The sequence below is a fragment of the Phalangium opilio genome, unplaced genomic scaffold, assembly GCF_054372755.1.
Source record: "Phalangium opilio isolate 3A_F unplaced genomic scaffold, DU_Popi_V2 ptg000041l_1, whole genome shotgun sequence".
NCBI lineage: Eukaryota > Metazoa > Arthropoda > Arachnida > Opiliones > Phalangiidae > Phalangium > Phalangium opilio.
Window position 1 is genome coordinate 9,407,236 of NW_028324165.1, and position 20,540 is coordinate 9,427,775.

Below are 20,540 nucleotides of genomic sequence, written 5' to 3' on the forward strand. Positions count from 1 at the left end.
TTACAACCAGCATCTCAATGGGTTCCTAAAAACTCACGTCAGCGCGACCAACGCGAATGACGAAAATTACAGTCATATTTTCCGACTTAGGAGAGGCGAAATAGCCCGGCCTCCTTTTACGTCCCCCCTTGTATTTTGAAAGGGGGACTGGGACTATGGCGTGGCGCGAATACTTAGGCATCTTATACCTTCTCCCTAATAAACTAGATATCACTTCTTGGTTCAGTTTTCCCGTCCCCTATAGGGTCTAAAGGTTCCATGTTAAAATCGAACATTCCAAAGTACAGGATCTAGCCCCCTTGGTTGCCTGATATGTAGGGGTAATTTAGGAAAAGTTTGGGTTGGGCTAAAAGGCGCTCAACTTGGTCCCATTTCTCTGACCCAAACTAACTAGCTAGCTAGTTCTTTGGGGATATATAGGGGAGTTGAATCCAAATGAATGACTTTAAAAATCTCTCTTTTCTTATCGAACTGGTATGGATACCCTCCTATTCTGCCATGTCTTTGAAGTCGGAACTATAGGCTACAGTACCAAAATCGGAAAAGATCCTTTCTCTACTTCCGAACTTCTTCCCAGGAAAAAAGCAATAAATTTTGACTGAGGGTCCCCCCTGTTTTTAACATTCTTTCCTATCTCTTTTCTTACAATAGATATTAGAAGTATCAGGGTAATTTTAATAGGTCGGTGAGTTACTGTTTTTGGTGACGTCACACGGGGTCGTTCAGTGCACTTACCCAAAAGGATTGGTTATGTGACCGGTTTTCCTTGCTGAACGCCGTCAACCACTTCCAATTCACTCTTTCCTTAGTTAGGCGGTTGTCAATTTCCGGAAACAGGGTTGCCAGTTTTTGAAACGGTAAAAATTGACCAATAAGTAGGCATATTTCAAAATCAACAATTGAATTTGTTAAGTATCATTTTGAAAATCGGTTTTGGATAATTGCTTATCTTGATATTACCCCTAAAAAATTGCAATCTGAATAATAAATTACTTGTTTATTTTTAAAACAATTAGTTACTAATGATGAGCCAGAGAAATTGTAGTTTCGATATAGACATGGTGACCTTTGACCTTTCGGACCACGTATGTAATAGTTATAATTTTGCTTCATTACAATGCATGCACGGATAGCTTTAAAATGTCTTTAATTAAAAACAAAATAATTATAAATATCAATTGAATATTACCTGAGAATCAACCTTAGTGACTTCATCACATTTGACCTCCTGACCCCAAAATATGATAATTACCAATTCCAACCTTAACCGTGTCAATACAAGTTAACCATCTTTCAAGTATCTATGAGACATTCTTATACCCCCTTTTTTAAATATCTTCCGTGCAAGAAGCCACTCTGTTCTGTTCTGCTCTGCTCCGCGGTGTAGTTCAGTACAGGGTGACCTGAGTTATAATACTAGTAACTGTGGCAAGATTCAGTGCATCCCAGAGCGTCCCAGTGCAACCCCTAGCTAGACCGCATAGCATAGAAGAAAGTCAATATTTGAAAGGCAAACCCTTTCCTTACGCGGCCGCTCCGCTTCTTTATCGCTGTCCTAGGGACCCAAGGCTTCTTATATGAGAAATCCCTGGGACCTTTAGTCCTTTGAAGAGATAGCCAAGCTAGCCCGGCAGGGTCAACCAAGGCCCAAAGGTTATGGAGGGTATTGTCTCAGTTGGAGCGTGGAGCGAAGATAACGAAGGGAAATATGCTATTTAAATGACGATTTAAAATAAACACAGATCCAGTTTCAGTACGTGGTATCGTTTTGAACTGAAATTTGAACCAGTGCCAAGTCAGATATATTGTCGCTGCATAAAATTCCGATTCCCAGTCGGGCGATTTTCGTTTCGTTTTTGGCCTCATCGCCCTGATAGTTCATTTCAGTTCAAATATTCAATAAACTCAAAGCTACCATACCTTTAATTGCACATATGAAGAGTTAACTTAAATCTATACTGTACTTGGAAACAGAAATGAACTTTAGTCGATATCACCTTTGATTTCAGCACCTGTAAAGGTATATTCTTTCAATTTTCTAACCAAGGCTTAGGTAGGTTTCAGGGTGAGACTAGACTGCAGTTCATCTCAGTATGTTTTTACCTTTGAGGCTACGCCGTTTCTTTTAATAGTTTACTATAAGGGGGATGTATTGAATGCAATGCACTTTACGAGTGAAATGACTCGAGGGTCCCTACAGGAAAAGAGTTTTTTGAGTGGCAAGGGATCTTTAGGGCCCTAGATTTGTGGTTGGTGCATGGAATACTGTACCATTCGTCTTGTAGATTAGCTCCACCTCCTTAGGATTGGATTCTTTCTTTTGACCATTAATAAAAGAATGGTACATACATATAATATACTCGATTACCAAGGCCCTCCTTATATGTACCCATTGGCCATAGAGTTCTGTAAGGAAACATAAAGAATACATACAACTATCAGGAATCTTTGTGTACGTGTCATTTTTCTCAGCGTATCTAGGCATCTTTCTGGGAGGAGGTAGAATAATCATAATTTATTTCGCTGCACATTGTTACCAACCAATGAAATTACAGGAAAGACGCCTTCAGAATTATTAATAGACGTGTAGTAAGTTCTCAAGGCCGGATATACCCACAATACCTCGTAGAGAATTTAACATGGAATTTATATGGTTGCATAATGATTCCTAGTAGCTGTATGTATTCCTGAAAATTTATATATTATATATGGAAGCCCGTACCAGTTCTAGGAAAATATTTAAAATTTAAATGGGTATAGCTTTAGGCTTTATACTCTTCCTAACTTCATACATAGTTAGAGTTAAAATTTCGAGCAAGTTGATGCATGACTTATTTAAATTTTCATACATTTAGAATTGGATTGTGTTTTGTAAAGGGATAGTATTAACAAAGGAAAATCGATATGATGTAAAGTAATTAGGCAATGCAGAGGTTAAGTAGCATTTTCACAGTATAGTTAACGAAACGTCCTACTACAATTCGTGATTACTTACTTATGTTAGCTTCTTGAACTGAAGACTAATTAGTTATTGGTCAACTTTAATATTAGGATCAGTAGCCCTAAGTTGGAACAACCCTAATATAGAACACTTTTATTAAAATGCTCATAACTCAAGTTTGGGAGCTTGAAATGAATATTTGAAGATTCAAAATACCACTATCCATTGAACACACTCACAAGATACCCCTAAGTTGGAACAGCCCTAAATTGGAACACTTTTTATTAAAATGCTCATAACTTAAGTTTGAGTGCTTGAAATGAATATTTTAAGGGTTGGTTTTGAAGTTTGAACATCGCTCTATCCATTGAACACATCCACAAGACTATCATAAAATCCGGAGAAGATACAATCATAATTAGACAACCTCAAATTTCGCATAATTAATTTTACTAAAAGTTTAAAGGGAAAGTCTTAGCTCAGATTGGTCTAAAGAAATAACCTTTTACAACCAATGATGAAAAACGCATACGTTGAATCTCTCCTTTCAGCCTTACTTTCTAATATTTCCATTTGCCTTTCTCGATATGATGAATTCTGTGGCTTTTGGGAAACAACCAAGGTGATGATCACCTTGGTCATATTATCGACAAAATGTATATAGTCGTTTAATCTATAGATTGTATTTTTCCAAAAGTCCAAAATTGGATAACCGATAATACCACAAACCTCCTCCTAACTCGTTCACTCGCTGTCTATATTCCCCACCTCCCACCCTATTCTGTCGATGAGAAATAACTCGATTGAGTCGCTATAGAGAAAGGTGTGTGGTGTAGCCCTGCCTTAATATAGACTGCATGCACTTGCACTGTCTGTTCGGGTCCCATAGAGTTGCAGCCGTTACGAGCTAAGCTAAGCATTGAAGCGCGAACATTTCATTGCATCATTGCATACACGCGTCGTCCTTTCCCAGTCCTAATAGCACCATTTCACGCACGATTCCAATGAGAGGTGATGGTGTTGGTGGAGGTGGTGGTAAGGGTGGTAGGGTTCTGCAAAGTGGGTTAGTTATTGGAAGGAATGCAATTGGTTCCGTGGGCTAATGGGTTTTTCTGTAGGTACTCGAATACGTATGTTGTTAGGGGATTTGTTATGAAAAGTCGAGGGGATTTGTTATGAAAGGTCGAGGGGATTTGTTATCGAACGTCGAGGGGATTTGTTATGAAAGGTCGAGGGGATTTGTTATCGAACGTCGAGGGGATTTGTTATGAAAGGTCGAGGGGATTTGTTATCGAACGTCGAGGGGATTTGTTATGAAAGGTCGAGGGGATTTGTTATGAAAAGGATAAGGGGATTTGTTATGAAAGGTTGAGGGAATTTGTTGTGAAAAGGATAAGGGGATTTGTTGTGAAAAGGATAAGGGGATTTGTTGTGAAAAGGATAAGGGGATTTGTTGTGAAAAGGATAAGGGGATTTGTTGTGAAAAGGATAAGGGGATTTGTTGTGAAAAGGATAAGGGGATTTGTTGTGAAAAGGTCGAGGGGATTTGTTATGAAAAGGTCGAGGGGATTTGTTATGAAAAGGTCCAGGGGATTTGTTATGAAAAGGTCCAGGGGATTTGTTATGAAAAAGTCGAGGGTATTTGTTATCGAAAGTCGGGGAATTTGTTATGAAGTTTCGGAGAATTGGTTATGAAATTTCGGGGAATTTGTTATGAAGTTTCTGGGGAATTTGTTATAAATTTTACGTCTGGCATCTTCGTTAAAACATTCCAATCTTAACTTGAAAATGGTGGCCCTAGCTGACCACAAAATGTCCCGAGTCAGAATCCCCCAAAGAACTCCTCCCTTAATTTCTTTCCGAAACACCGCGTATATTTTGATTCCTCGCATAGATAAGCCACTCTGTCAGATATAACAGGCACTTCATAATCTGGGGGATTCCCAAAATAATCCAGCCTATAATAACCTTTTCGGTTTCGGTTTGGTGTTGAAAGTTTAATATGCGGGCAGAACTTAAAATATCTTCCAATTTTATGTAGAAGTTCACAGACCTTTGATTTAAGCCTTATTATTCCCACGGAATACTGAACAGATTACGTGTTTCAAACACGGTTTACGAATAATACAAATTAGACTTGAAACTAATTATGATTTAATTAAGTTTAATGATCATTAAATTTTGCGAGGTAAAATTCTGGGCCGGGCTTGATAACTTACTATCCGTGACGCCACGCCCCATAATTATGACGTCTTTCTAACTGCAGGGAGCCCAGCGTTGCTATAATTCCCATAAAATCCTATATTGTTGAACCAGTCCTATATTATAGTATAATTTCACGAAAGGTCCTATAATATCCAATATTTTTACCTTAAAATTGCATTTTAATATCGTTTCTCAACGTTAAATTTAAAGAAATGCGTTTAAAATGACAATTTTAACGTGTTAGCTCACTTGTACCCTTGTAAATTCCAATACTTTGACTTAAAACGTATTTGAATTCAACCTTTACGCTTACTAAAAAGTCCGCCAAAATAGGCTTATCTCCATAGCGACTTATGTCCCATTCGCTCTAAGAGCGCGAGTTCAAAAAATGCATATTCATATTTCTTCACTCCCCCTTCTCTATCGCCCCCCCCCCTTCTTCTGGAAGCTTCGGACAACGGGCCCAGTTAGTTTGATTGACGCGAGATAATCAGTTACGTACATGAATTATTGTTAATTATTAAGTCGGATTTAAATATTTATAATTAGACAGAAATGGACAAATTTTGTGATCAAAACTGTGCCAAAATTGAGGAACCTAGGATTCAAATCATTTTGGGATGAAATATTTCATGTAAGTTGGCAAATTTTTATTTCTCAAGTTTCGTTAGGGTTAATGAATAATGAGTATGATTAGGCTCTAGACTTCGGGCAAAATGGTGGGAGTACGGGTACGGGAAATCAAGATGTTGACATGTTGTATTCGTTCTGGGTGAATTAGGTCGCGTCCCGTAGGTGACGGTCAGTAGGGGGATCCCAATGAAATTCAAAATGGCAGTTATTTTGAATTTTTTTTTATTTTAATTTTCATTGAAGAATATTTTTCTTTAAATCCGAATTTATTGAAATACATTTTTTATCGAAACTTTTTTTTTAAATTAATTATTTTTAAAGCCAATTATTTTATAAAGCCTTTGTTTATTTTAAATTTGAATATAATTTTCAAAATCCGTACTATATTTTACTCCAAATTTTTTGAAATAGAAATTGTAATTGTTTTTAAATGGGAAACTCGAAAGAACTTTTTAAGAGTTGAAAGATTTCCTACTAATATTTTAATTAAGTATTTGGACAAACTTATCTTATTTTTAAATTAGATAGATAGTAACAGAAGTGAGATGAGACTCAAAATGAAGGGCTCTAGCATTGGTAATAGATCCTGGCACTAGTGAACAAATTTGAGGATTTTATGCCGCTTCAATCGCGCCTACACTACAGAGAAAAAAATTGGTCGAGTTCCAAAAAATTTCCTACCCCCTTCCCCTCAACCTAAAGCCGCGGAACACGGACGCGGGTACTTGAATCTAGTTCGGCTGTCTACCGCCGCGAGCGTCTCACGTTTTGGAGGGAAAATTCTGAAACCGCTACTAGAGGACCAACCGTTGTTGTGTTATCAAGAATATTCACTTTCGCCAAGTGAAGAATTTGGTTAGCTCAGTACTTCTAGTCTCATCTCACTTCTGATAGTAATAGTTCGTAGACCTCTGATTTTAAGCTACATTCCCATGGCACATTTTCTTCGTTCTTCGCTGTTTATCTATGGGAATTAAATGCTACAAATTAGAACTGAAACAATAAATTAATTAAACAATTTAAACTCGGGGAAAATACGTAAGACGGATTACCAATTTAAGCGGTTTACCTTTTAAGTTTGTTTACCCTAAATATAAACAAACTGGGCGTTAATTTTAATTACCTTTACAAGAATTCTGTAAAGGTATGTTCACAAAATATATTATTTTAAAACATATTATTAAACCCTTTTCCAAAGAACGAAGAGAAAAGTATCGTCTGCTAGGGTTTATTGAGTGTAAATGGATGATCCAAAGACTTTAGATGGGGCTTCTAACTAACCAGTCCACCAAATTTGTATGGTCTCTATTGTTTGAAGAAATACTCATCAATGTTTTGTCTATTAATTTAGTCAAAAATATAAGACCATGTACAGGGTGTTTCTGATAAGTCTGGCGTTGGCATAAACTAAGGGAGATGTTAATTCTTTGGGAAATCGATTTTGAGTCGAAAATGTTCTATACTTCTATCGCCATTTTGCCACAAAATGATTTGATGTGTTTTAGGGATGACCCCTTAGTTAAATTAGAAATCATTATCTTAATCAGTTTCTTAATTAAATTTAATTAAGGGGTTAACTCGAAAACAGTGTCCCTTGTGGCAAACGAAATGGCGATAGAAGCTACGTCATTTTCGGTTCAAAATCGTTTTTCCAAAGAACAAACATTTCGCTAAATTTATCCCAGACTCTCTATTTTATTTTTAGAAAACTTTAGAAGATATAAAATCCATTGTAATTTTCGTAGAACCAACCATAAAAATGACCAATGAATCATAAATGCAAAACGGCACTTGGCATTATTTTCTTATACTCCTTTATATTATTTAAGTCGTATGGCTGCTATTACCGGGGATATTTCCTATACATAAACCGCGTATTACTTTACAGTGTAGTGAAAGTAGGGAAGGGTTTGCTAATAATGATAACGAAGTGTCAGGTAATATGAGTAAAAACCGTAACGTTTATTAAGCGAGCCCTTTACGTTACGCCCGCGATGCGATGCGCTCCTTGTGTGCTTTTGAAAATATTTTTCTCCTACATAGGGGGCTTAGAAAACCGTTTCCCAGGCGCTTCGACTTAAGCCCTTGGAAAGACTGTGTCCTCCGAGTAAACCCCTTTTACGTCCATCTAGGTAAATTGAATGAGTGCCATAGGTACAATGAAGAATAAACGGTTAAAGGGCTAGTGACACGCTTAAGTTTCGTAATTTTGCGAAGTAATACGGTTCTGAATTTCACCAGTCTATAAAATCCTATATTTTTGAAACTGTCCTATAATTTCATGAAAGGTCGGACTATAATGGCCTATATTTTTGAACTTGTCCTGTATTATCCTATAATTTCATGAAAGGTCAGACTATAATGTCCTATATTTTTGACTTAGTTTTGAAGTTTTCCTATAGTTTAGCCTAAATTTATCAAAATTTAAATGGCTCTTTTATGATCGAGATTACATTTGACTAGACTTGTCCACCGAAATTGCTTCAAAGGCTCGCTCAGAATTTTTTATATATTATATTTTAGTTTAATTAAGTTCCTCTGAATTTTCGAAGTAAAATCCAATTTGTTGTTGGGTTTTTTTTTAGATTTTTCTACATAGTTTAAGCCAAAATAGTATTATATATCAGCATTTTTATTCCTATATTTTCCTATGAAAATGCATTAATTTTTTTCTCCTATAAAATCCTATAATTCCAGATTAAAAAAGTTCCTTTTTTTGCTATAGAGAATTTAAATTTTTGACTGGGCTCCCTGCGGTCTGGCCTTTTAATTTCATTCTGCTTTGATGGTTGGACGAAATAGCGTATAGAGCCCGTTATGTCCAAATCCGTATTATCCCTTGAGTTTTCTGGAAGGGCTTTATGTCCCGTCCCTCCCTAGTCCCCGATCTCTCTGAACGTTCTATTCTCGTATGCTCCAACTTCAAAAAGTAGGGCTGTGCGATTATAGCTACGGTTTGAAACTATTAGGTAAAAACCCTATGCGATTAATCAAAAAATATGGAATAGTCAATAATAACTAAAAAATATCGAATAATCGAAACAAAATGTATTTATTTTCAACTATATAAGAATTAATTTCGATTAATAGAATTTTTTGAAGATTAATCGATTAAAATTTCAAGTTATTAACCGATTCCAATCAACCCATTTTTCGATTAATCGATTTCAAACACGAGAACATTATTAGGTATCTTATAAATCTATTTAATAATTTACTTCCATTAATCGATTAAAATCTAATAATCGGCGGATTGTAATTTTCAATCTTCAAGATCAAAGGGGGTGTTTCGATTAATCGATTCGAATTCGAAACATGAGAACGATATTAGATATCTTATAAATGTATTTAATAATCTCTTACATTAATCGAGTAATTTTAAATGTTCTTAATTTCTAAAAATCGTCAAGATCAAAGTGGGTGTTTCGATTAATCGATTCAAAACGTGAGAACGATCTTATAGCTCTGGAATATTCGCACAGCCCTAAGAGAAGGACAATCTAGCAAACGACCAGCTAGGTATATTCTTAGCATACTATCCGCGTAATCAGGAATATTAAATTGTCGGGAAAATTGGGTTAAAGCAATTAAAGTAGAATCTGGGATTATGTTAGCCTCCGCGCAACCAAGGAAATTTCCCCATATATGAAGGGGGGAAAAGGAACCCGGCCCGTTGTGTTGTGTATTTAACGTTTATACGCGTTTACATTTGCTTATCTTATTAAGTAGTATATATGGCATGTTATACTTCTAAGAAGAAGGCTCATGGGTTTCCAGCTATTTTTAAGACGTTGCTAGAAAGGATTTTATGCTAATTTAGTGCCTCTAGTTATTCGGGCTCTTATTTTTTTTTATAGAAGAGCTTTAATTTCAACTGTATTGTATGTTTTACGATTTATTTGCGCAGCCCGGTTGCGACTAATACAGCTTAAAATATTCGTTAAGTCTTGGTCTATGCTAATTTTGGATTTTAAAATTTGGCGCGCTTTAATAAAATTGCTTTTTGGCGGGATTAGTTTTAAGTATTGCCACGTGCTTTGTGGAATACGTTATTCGTTAAGCCTTGGTTTAAATTTTTTTTTTTGAATTTGCACGTGCCTTTGTTTTTGAATTTTTTTTATTTTTCTTTTAAATTTGCGCGTCACGTGATTTGTAGAATCTTATACGCATGCGCGTCATACTTATTTTAGAACAAAGTTTTCACTTGAAAGAAGAGAAAGAAAAGGGTTTTCTTTTACCCTTTCCTTGATATAAAATTAAATTCTTTGAAATTCGATTTTGAATGAAAAATTTTGATGGATTACTTAAAATGACGTATAGGGAACAAACCTTAATTAGGATCGAATTAACTTTTGGAACACCGGGTACCGTTAATCATCAATTTTAAAATCCAGCAGGCCCTAATTTGTTTTTAAATTACAATTATAATGAATAGGACGCAACGTAAACCGCTAATACGATTATGACTTAATATTAAAATCTCGTCCGTTAAAAATATTACAAAAGCGAATGCATTATACTACGTACACGTTCTATGAAAGTCAAATTTCGGCCCAAAGGCTTTTTGTTGTTCCTTGAGAACAGATTATGACGTAATCATAATCCCTTTAGATTGGTCGTTGGCTTAATTAAAAAGTTAAGGAAAGAAGCTTAAATCGATGATGGGGTCGCCTAATTAGACAGGTTAAGAAATTGAACGTAAAATTGCCCAGAATTAGAAATACTATGAATAAACTAGTTCCCAGATGGAGCCACTATAGGGGAACATCAATCTGCAACCTTCTATGCATTTAGAGTACTGTGGCGCCATCTAGAATTGACAAGAAATAGAAATTAATTAAGGACTGACAACTAGATGGCGCCACTATAGATTAACCTCAATTCCCAATGCTCTGTGTATTTAGGGAACACTGACTCCGTCTAGAGTTGCTGAGAAAGCTAATTACGAAAAATCTAGTTCGTAGATGGAGCCACTATAGAGAAGCCTCCATTTGCAATCCTTTCTGTATTTAATTAACTGTGGCTCCATCTACAACTGGCAATAAATTGAAATGCTTTAAGGACAAGCAACTACTACCTAGATGGAGCCACTAGAGAGGAACCTCAATCTTCAGTTCTCTGTGTATTTATAAAACTGTGGCTCCATCTAGAATCGCCATGAAATAGAAATGCGTTAAGAAGGACAGGCAACTAGTGCCTAGATGGAGCCACTGTAGAGAAACCTCAATCTCCAGCCCTCAGTATGCATTAGGGAACACTGTATTCATTTAAAACTGTCTGGAAATAGAAGTATTATGATGCAACTTGCTCCTAGATGGCGCCACTATAGAGGAACCCCAATCATCTATTCTCTATAGTATGCATTTAGTATTCAGGTGCAATTTACATTAGAAAATCTTAACCTCTCTATACGCTACGCCTATCTTCTTAATTCTTTTTGAATTTTCTAAAAAAAGAAAACTAGTCAGACGAGACAAATTGATGGCTTCATTTTTAGATAAGGAACTCCTTATTAAGACGTTTCTTCGATGAATTAGGTCCTTTTTTTTAAATAAATCCTTGGGAGAAGATTATAACATTCGTTCCAATTTCTTCGGCGATGAAGTAGGCCTATACGTACGTCTAGGTTGATTTAATGATCTCAGGTAACTTTGTTTGACTTAACTTAATCAAGATGATTTTTAATTAGTTTTGGATGAGAGCTCGGAAATTTTTACCCCAATGAAAAAAAGCTCTTAATATATAAGGGCATTGCAGTGTATACTAATTGGCTCTCTCACGACGACGTCTAAATTTAAAAGATTTCATTTTTAGATTAAATTTTGAACCTCAGGGCATTAAGGTGTTCCAATAAAAATGAATTAAATCTTTCATCAAATAGTTAACTACAACGAAAGTAATTTAACTGTTAAAGTTGTCAAAATGGTGTGAAACATTTTCGATCGCGTTTGTTAAGAGTTAAAGAAAATTGACTTCAAAGTGTGAAGTACAATTAAGAAAAAGTTATTTGGAAAAATAGACATGACAAATTTTATAGTAATTAGGTACTGATGAGTAGTGGCCAGTGTATTTCTCCGTAGCTTCTTTGGCTGGAGAGAAATTAATGATTTCTATAGAGTGCTGTCAGTTGTGACGTCAGATCCAAGGTTAAACGTCACGAGTCTGCCTTTAGCAATGTGCGGCCATGACAGTTACCGTTTTTTCTTTATGGAAAAACAGCATGGGGGACGTCACACCGGCGCTTCTGACAGCACTCTATACTTTAATATTTTGTTGGGAATGCATACAGCTACTAGGAGTCATTGTTTCCCATATAAAGAACAATAATTTCTATGCGGGTTTTGTGGGCTGGGCTTGAGAACATACATTGTCACTCCCCATAATTCTGATTGCGTCTATCTAACTCTAATTTCATTGGTTGATAGCAAAGTGAGTTCCTAGGCGAGAGCAGCGAGATAGATCCTTATTTGCTTGGGTAAAATTCGTCATATATAATGATTAATCTAGTTCTTCAAACAAAAAAAAAAAGAAACACAATGCCTTTAGCTGTATGTATTCCTGATTATACATGTATATAAATAATTTCTCCACTTGTTCGAAGGCAAAACGCTCTTTTCTGATTGCATACCACTTTCTTTTATTTCAATTTGCTTTTGGTTACGTGGGAAACTTGAACACAGTATATTTCACTTGCTTTCCGTAAACCTTAGGGAACAAAAAGGCGCCTATAAAGAAACTAAAACAACTTTTCAGCTTACTCAACGAATTCTTCGAAATATATATATATGTATATATACGCTTTCTTTTTCTAACATTCTCGGTGTAGATTTATATTGTTCAATGTACAGTCTTGGAGAAGAGCGATGAAATGGAGTAGAAATCGAAATATACCTATAACTTAACCTCTGTACCGCCGTCTATGGAACAGAAACGGAGTCCTCCCAGCATCCTCAGTTTTTGGCGTGTTGACGATGGCCACTGTGAAGTAAATTCATGAGAACTAGGTTCAGTTTTTAAAGTGGCGCTAGACGGCAGCACTTAACAATCCCCTTACACCCAAGGTAGGGGCGTGCATGAGGTACTCTGGGAGATTTTCGTTTCTGCACATGGCCTACGAATAATTCTACTCCATCACACTTCTCTCCTCTAAGGTACAGTACATCCTCTTCTTTGCAACCCCTCCCCCTTTGAGTCTGTCTGTCCAGCGGCGCAAAAATGTGTCACTGTACAAAACAGAGGTCCAACCAAGGGTTTTCGCACACCACGGTACGATATGTCTAAAAGTTGAAAATGTTGACGGGATACCAAGAAGATAGGAGGTGTTTATCCCCTTAGGGGCAACTACTCTATCTCTCTTGGTCTTAACTACTGTCCGAACAGAGAGAGAGGGAGAGGGTAAGGGGGCAGTGAAAGGTCAACCGCTATAAAGGTCATCTTCTTCAGAAAAATTGAGACATCAGGCGTCCGCGAACCATCTTGGGTCTTTAAAGACATTTATTATATTTTTCTTGTCTTTCTTTGTATGTCATACTGACTTAATCTAGTAACCAACAGAAAGATAAAAGTTTGAAGAAAAATTGACGTTGTTGTTAAGCGATTTTGAAATGGAGTTTTTTTATTTATTTATTTATCAGAGTATTTAAAGCGTTCAGCAAAGGCACCCGTCGCGACATTTTTTATTACTTTTCAAGCCGCCATTATAAAAGATGGCGGACAAAGGCCTAAAACCATTATTTAGAGTGTAAAGAGCCTGTGAACTAAATATTAGAGGAATTGGTAGAAACACGGGGGTGTTATAGGGAATATGGGAACAGCAAAAGAGGCGGAGCTTCAGAAGGCTCGGTTGAGGAATTTATGAAGTGGAAGGCTCGTGGGGGAATAAAGATGATTGGGTAAGCGGGGGTCTGACGTTTGGTAGGAGGGGTTTATTCTTTATTGCTGCTACCCTAACCCCTTTTTTGTTAAATTTAATTAGTGTTCAACACCTCGGCTATATCTTTAACTATCAAAAGTGAATCGATCTTTCCAATTAATCGAATATAAATTGGTAAACAATGACGGAATACATTTTAACTATATATTTTTATGCTCAAGACATATAATTATTAATATACGTCATTTAATTGAAACATTAACCTTCTTAATTAACTTTAATTAATTCGTTTTCTTCTCGCAGTCAGCCTGAAATTAAGTAAAACTTATTAAATTAAAAATTCAAGTTTTTGCTTTACGTTACGTTATATCAAAGACAAATAGAGAAAACAGAAAGTAAACTCTGCTGAAATACACTTACTTTCAAGTGAGCAGAATATTCGTCACGCACCTGTCAATGAAATAATAGATGTATTGTTAATAAAGAAAAATTTAAACTTGGAATTAGGCAAATAAATTTGTTCCATTTTAAAATAAAATGGAACGTTTCGTGGTGGAATTAATTACCTGATGAATACTTTGACATATCTAATAATATTAAAAATAAATAATATATAATATATAAAATTAGAATTAGTAACAGTAAATTGGTATCTATTATATTGCTGACTTTTTTCTGGTTAGCTTTGCTGAGTTTTTTCAGGTTAGTTTGACCCTGTGAAATTAAAGTGGTTGAATAATAATTTTAAAGAAATATTGAAATTCGTTTAATATTACATCGCAAGCTGCTTCCAATTCCTTCAGAGTTCCAGTTCGCACTTCTTTAATTTTCTGTTCAAACCAAATCATCGATTAGAAACTCATAAATGTGCAACTACTCGTTCAATTAATGTGTTTAGCGAAGTACCTTAATACACGCATCAGTGCCAAAGTGTGGAAATAGTTTTGTCATAATTTTTATGTAAGTTTCATCATCTAAAAATGCAGTTATTAATTTTCGTAATTTTTAGAATAGTCTGAAATATTTTAAGACTTCTTGTTCATATTACCAGAGAGCTTTTTCACGCAGTACATTCTAAAATACTTTTTGCAACCATCAGTACTTATGGGTAGGCATTCATACTAATATTTGTAAGAATAAATTATTCATCAAATAGTTTATTTAAATTATTAAAGTGCAAGTCTCATTTAAATCATAAGCACGCGACTCGCGAGATCTGGCGCGTGAGCCAACCCCTTATGTAATTATGACGTAGGAGGGGAAAGAAAATAATTCCCCCGAATTTTGTATATCACAATTAATTTTTGACTGAAGCTGGTTTTTCAAAATTATTTCAAACATTTGTATCTCGGTGAATGTTAACCGATTTTAACGAAATTTGTTTTATTTTAAAGAAAAAAATACCCCCTACCTCGTTGAATTAGATTAAAAACGAGACTTGCCCTTTAATGTATAATACTTACGCCACGCATTTTTGCAAAGAAATCATCGTGTACCTAATATATTTAAAAATTTACAATAATATCAATTGAATGCGATATTTTCATATTATGGCAAGTAGGAATAACATTGAAAGGCTTCCGTAGTGTCTATTACACTATTTACGATGAAGCCTTGTAATCTATAGCTTCCCTTTTGAAGCACTCTTAATTACATCCTCACTTTCTGTTATTTCTATTTGCCTTTGTAACTATATATAACATTTGAGCTTACCTCATACAAAGCCTCACAAGTCTAAAGAAAGGTTAATGAATTAAATTATACTATATTATTAAATCAATAAATATATATCTCACCTTATCGTCTTTTTTCTGTAATTTAAATTAAATTAATTGAGATTAAGTGAAGTTCATAGTAATATTTATTTTAACGTACCATTAAGCACGCATTGGCGTATTTTTTCGCGAATTCATCCTTGATACCGGCGAACGTCTGTAAATTTAAACTATTTTACCATGCTATCTCAATTTCAATAGGAATTCATACAGCTACTAGGAATCGTTGTTCCCCAATATATCCCATGTTAGTTTCTATGTGCGAGTTTTGCGCGTCGGGCTTAAGAACTACTCATAATTCTGGCGCGTCTTTCAAACAGTGATTTAATTGTTTTGGTAGCAACGCGCCGCTAGAAGGATTAATCGCCAGTTAAAATTCGTCATACATAATGATTAGTTTAAATCTTGCACTAAAATTTGACTAGATACGTTGCGAAAAATCAAAAAATGGCTACCCATTCCTATTAACTGTATGTATTCCTGATTTCATCTAAAATAATCTACCATCAAGCTAATTATGAAACGTTACCTTCTTGCAATCTTCGGAATATGTTGCCGTTTGATTTGCTTCCCATTCTACATCTAAATAGTAAATAGCATTATAGTTTTTCTTTCACGAGTTTTAAAAAATTATTATTTAATCTTGATTGAAACGCGGCTTCCCTTCTAAAAGATATATATTGGGATATTTGACAAAACATTCTTACATTCGGGTCTGCAATAGAACTTAATATGTCGTTTGCAAAGAGCGGCATCGTCTTCCGATCTAACTATTCCTAATCCAGCTAAAGCCAAACTAAAAATTAACCAAGCTCTCATTTTTAAGTCGCGACTAACGTTTTTCGTTTCAAATATGGAATTTTTTAGCGCTCGCTCTTCTATTTTATACTCACTAACTAACGTTAATAAGATTAAATTTTCGTGACTAAAGACGATTTTGTTAATTGAGTTCCTTTGGATTTTACATTGTGTACTCGGTTTCTGAATCGTTCGTATTTTGTTTAACTCTATTTGAACACATTTATTTTAGGAAAAGTATATGGTTAATAACATACATTGGCCAATCATTATGCGCAAATAGAAAGAACAGAAAGTGTGCCTAGCTGCGCCGCGTATCTTACCTCTGAGCCAACGAAATAAAACTTTTTACTTAAGGCCCATTCAGACTAGAGTAAAGTCTTACGTTCGCCTCTTTAGTTTCGTTTCGGTCGCGTGGTAAGTACGTTCATTACCCTGTTCAGACGCAGGAGCAGACGGCTTAAAACGAGTGGCGTCTGGTAATTTTTAAGTCAAGATTATAGTAAGTGCTAAAATATCTGCTCATCCAAAATGACTAATATCGCTTGACAAGAATCCTGAAACTTTTAATATGTCGTCTGCTAAAGCGTAGCTCAAGTGTGCTGGATCAAGCGTCAGTAAGTAAGGGCTTGAAGCGTCTCACGAGAATTTTGTTAACAAAACGGCATGGAGTTACGCAATTGGTCGGAGGTGCAAATTTAAAATCATCCAATGAAGTTTGAACCAATTTGAATTTTAAAATCATTCGGAGGCTCTATTTCCTATATGTTTCATAATACGCAGATTGGTCTTATAGTAGAAAAATCGATAAAAAAATCACATTATTTTCCTTTTCACCCTCCGTTTAAGCAAGCAAATCGACTTCACCGACGTGAACCTTAGATTTAAGTCGAGTCTGAATGGGCCTTGGAAATATTATCCTGGGCTCTATAAAAACATTTTTCATCCAGGACACTTTCTGTTGCCTCTATTTGTCTTTGGTATTTTTTCTTTTATATACATATGATTTGAATTTTAACCGAGATATCTCCACGTCTTAATTATCAAACTAAATGTGTATAAACAAAATATTAATGACTTTAAATAGTCGTTAATACAGTTTACTTTTGAATATATTTTAGCCATTTGGATGCTTACACGTGATATCTTACACGTGTATTAGCGATGAACTACTAGGTCATTTGTAGGTGAATTATATAAGCCTTGGAAACCAAATTTGTCAAATTAAATTTTTCATTTCGACTGTACCATAGGGTTAATTTCAAACTCAAAAATATTGTGGTTTTTACACATGATACCACGAGTGTCCAACCGCTCGACTATCTCTTGAATCGAATATAAATTGGAAAATATTGACAGAATATCTTTTAACTATTTCTTTATTTTTATGCACATAATATAAAGTAACTGATGTATACAATCATTTAATTAAGATTCAGATTAATCTTCTTAATTAATTTCGGTTCCATTCGTTGACTTCGTGCATTCCGGCTGAAATTAAGCAAAACTTGTTAGGTTAAAAATTCCAATTTTTTGCGTAAGGTTACGTTATATCAAAGACAAATAGAGAGAAGAGAAAGTAAACTCTGCTGAAATACACTTACTTCCAAGTTGGCAGAATATTCTTTACACAACTTTCAATTAAATAATAGAGGTATTTTTAATAGAAATTAAAATTTAAATTAGGCAAGTAATTTTGTTAAAGTTTAAAATAAATAAAACGGTTTGTAGTGGAATTAAGTACCTGCTTAATAGTTACACATGTCTAGAAAAAAATGTATTTTAAATTAAATTTAGCACTAGTAAATTAGAAATTAGTATTTCTGACTTTTTTCAGGTCAGCTTTGCTGAGTGTTTTCAGGTCATTTTTACCCTGTGAAGTTAGAGTAGTCAGGTTGAATGAAGATTTTAATTAAATATTTCAATTAGTTCAATGTTACCTCGCAAGACTCTCTGAGTTTCTTCAGACTTACAGGGCGTACTTCTTTAATTTTCTGTTAAAACCAAATCATCGATTAGAAACTCATATAAATGTGAAATTAATTATTTTTTCAATTAATTAATGTGTTTAAGAAAGTACCTTTACACACGCGTCAGTGCCATAGTGTGAAGATCGTTTTAACATATATTTTATGTGACTTTCATCACCTAAAAATGCAGTTTTTTTTTTATTTTCGTCATTAATACTCATTATTAGCATAATCTCAAATATCTCAAAATTCGTGTTAATATTAATACTTGTAAAGTTTTTGACGCAGTACATTTTAAAATACTGTTCGCAACTCTTCTTACTTTTGGGTATGCATTTATTCTGATATTTGTAAGAATAAATTATTATTCTAAAATCGCTAATCTAAATTATTAAAGGACAAATCTAATTTAAATCATAGAATTTTAAATAAGCCCAGATCCCAGAAATTGGTGTAGTAGTGCGTTTTAAATGAGACTTGCTCTTTAATGTACAATACTTACGCCACCCATTTTTTTCATAAATTCTTTGTTTACCTGATATAATTAATATTTACAATAATATCAGTTGAATGCAATATTTTTATATTAGGGCAAATATGAATAACAGTAAACGAGACGTTTGAGTATTATATTTACGACGAAGTATTGCATTGTGTCTAGTTTCTTTGGTCGACCAATCGGCCCTCTACCAGTGAGACATTCGGCTACACTCTCCTCAGTGCCTCACTTTCTGTTATCCCTATTTGTCTTTGTAACTGCATATAAAATTTGAGCTTACCGCTTTCAAAGCCTTACAAGTCTAAAGAAAGGTTAAAAAAAATTATCTTATATTATTAAATCAATAAATAAATATATCTCACCTTATTTAAATCCTCTTTATACTGTAATTTAAATTTAATTAACAGAGATTAATTTAAGTGTGGTTCATAGTAACGCGTATTTTAACATACCAAGCACGCATCGTCGAATTTTTTATCCATTTCATCCTTGATACTGGCGAACTTCTGTAAATTTTAAACATGATATCCAAATTTCAACTGGAATACATACAGCTACTAGGAATCATTGTGCCACCACACAATCGTTCTTATTGGCTGTATGTATTCCTGATTCGAACTATATTCATCCACCATCAAGTTACCTTCTTGCAATCTTCGGAATATTTTGCGGTTTGATTTGCCTTCCATTCCTTATCTGAAGAGTAAAAATCATGATTTTTTTTTCTTTCATGAATTTTAATAAATTATTATTTAATCTTCATTGAAAAGCTCCAGTTCTAAAATACATGTTGGGAAATTTAACATAGCATTCTTACATTCAGGTCTGCAAACTAGTTTAATTTCTCGTTCGCATTTAGTGTCCTTGTTTTTCGATAGAACCAATCCGAATCCAGCTAAAGCCAAACTAAAAATTAGCAAAGCTCTCATTTTTAAGTCGCGAGGAACGTTTTTCATTTCGATTGTGGAATTATTTGGTGCGCTCTCTTCTATTTTATTCTCTGGAACTTTTGGATTTTTTATTGTGTAATCAGTTTCTAAATCGTATTTTATATGACTTTATTTAAACACATTTATTTTAAGAAAAATATATGGTTAATAACATACATTGGCCAATCATTATGAGCAAACGCAAATAGAAAGAACAGAAAGTGTGCTGCGGTAAAAGTTTTACGTTCTAGTCGGTTCATTTCCCGGTTCATACGCGAAAGCAGACGACTTAAAACGAGTCGCGTATACTTTGATTTTAAGCCAAGACTATTAAATATATTTATTAAAATAGCCAAATCCAAAATTACTTATACTTTCTGTTTTCTCTATTTGCCTTTGGTGTTATTCTTTTATATACCTGTGCTTTGAATTTTAACAGGGATATCTCCACGTCTTAATTATCAACCTAAATGTGTATAAACAAAATATGAATGACTTTAAATAGTTGTTCATTTAGTTTACTTAATAATATGTTTTAGCCATTAGGATGTTTGGCGGTGATATCTTACACGTGTTTTAACGATGAACTACTAGGTCATTTGAAGGTGAATTATAGGTACTTTGAAAACCAAATTTGGCAAATAAATCGTTGTATTTCGACGTGGTATTTTACATTTAAGAAGGTGTTATATTTTGAGTCGATCCCCACAGTTTTTACACCCAATTCTACGAGTGTCCAACCCCTCGACTATCTCTTGAACTATCAAACCTCAATAGATCGTTTAAAAAAATCGAATATAAATTGAAATCATTGACAGAATACATTTTAACTTTGCTTTATTTTTATGCACATAACATATAATTATTAATGCTCATCATTTAATTGAAAAATTAATCTTCTTAATTAATTTCGGTTT

The 20,540-nt window shown here is 34.5% G+C and overlaps 1 protein-coding gene across 3 annotated transcripts in view; it reads left to right on the forward strand.

Annotated features, from left to right (window-relative positions):
* LOC149679805 (zwei Ig domain protein zig-8-like) overlaps positions 1-20,540 on the forward strand; it is a 329,518-nt gene that overhangs the window by 158,320 nt on the left and 150,658 nt on the right. The gene's annotated exons all lie outside the window — the stretch shown is intronic.